Source organism: Elephantulus edwardii, unplaced genomic scaffold, assembly GCF_000299155.1.
Source record: "Elephantulus edwardii isolate Elephantulus edwardi_28Jun2011 unplaced genomic scaffold, EleEdw1.0 scaffold00136, whole genome shotgun sequence".
Taxonomy (NCBI): Eukaryota; Metazoa; Chordata; class Mammalia; order Macroscelidea; family Macroscelididae; genus Elephantulus; species Elephantulus edwardii.
Window position 1 is genome coordinate 3,985,986 of NW_006399886.1, and position 1,480 is coordinate 3,987,465.

Consider the following 1,480-nt stretch of genomic DNA (forward strand, 5'->3'; position numbering starts at 1 on the left):
CATTTTGAATAATATTGCATGAGTTCCTTGTTTTTTAATGCAGCATAGTATTCCATTGTGCGAATATACCACAGTTTCTCTAGCCATTTGTTTGTTGATGGGCACTTAGGTTGTTTCCAACTCCTTGCTATTGTGAACAAAGCTGCAATAAACATGGGTGTGATTTGTGCAGGGGGAGAGGGCATTAATCATGGGGTCGTACAATTTGAAAAGTAGGGGGTGAGGAAAATTGGAAGAATCTCTTCTAGAAAACAATGTACTTGAACTAGTCTAATAATTCAAAGAAAGAGTAAAAATAAAGATAATAAACTTATTTTTCTCATTCAACGTTGTCCCTTTACAACATCATCTCATTTGGTCATTTGATTGTTTTGAGGAGAGGAACAATAAATGCAAGTAAAGAAAAAGAGCAGTATGCATTTCCACTTGTATTTTACAGTTCTTCAAACTTCCATTATCCAAAATTTTAATTAGAAATGAAAACTCCTATAAATAATAGAGTATGCTTGTTTAAAATACCAAGCTGTTACTGACTAAATTCTACTTTTAATTTAACTGTTTTGAGGGCCTGTATGACCTGTTGCTACACTTCAATGTTTAGATAAAGTTCACCAACATATCTACTCTTGGAATCACTTTCTGAGAAAGGTTATTGATGTCTGCAATGGGCGATACTCAGAAGTTTTTAGTGAATTATATTTGCAGCAGAATAAAGACCAGACATTACTCTAACAATGTCAATTCTATCAGGCATTTACTACTCACAGAATAAACAGAAGATGAGTTGAACACACAACATTAATAAACAAAGTTCCCTGCAGTTAGACTTTCATCAGAGCATGAACTTAGATTGCATCTAAACATGTTCCATTTGAGAGAAAATATACTGAAACCCCTCTTTCCCACTTTCCCATGATTAAGTACTAATAACTGGAATACAAGAAGAAGAATGCAGCATCGGTATCAAAGGAAGACACATTAAGGATCTGTGGTATGCAGATGACATAAACTTGCTCACTGAAAGAGAATTGGACTTGAAATTTTTGCTGCAGAAGATCAAATACAAACAGCCTTTAATATAGATTACATGTCAACATCAAGAAGGCAAAAAAAATCTCACTACTAGACCAATAGGCAACATATGATAGAAGGAGAAAAAAATTGATCTTGTCAAAGGTTTTATTTCTTTTGATCCACAATCAACACTCATGGTAAGAAATTAAAAGATGTGTTGTATCAGGCAAAACGGGTGCCAAGGAACTCTCCAAAGTGCTAAAGAACATGGATGTCAGTTGAAAGGCAAAGGTGCACCCAATCCAAAATATAGTCTTTGAATTACTTTCTGTTCACATGAAAGTTGAATAATGAATAAGAAAGATGGAGAAGAATCAACTGAATTGTGGTATTGGCAAAAATTATAGAATAGCATATAGACTACAAAACTAACATGTCTCTTTTGGAAAAGTACAAACAAGGTGAG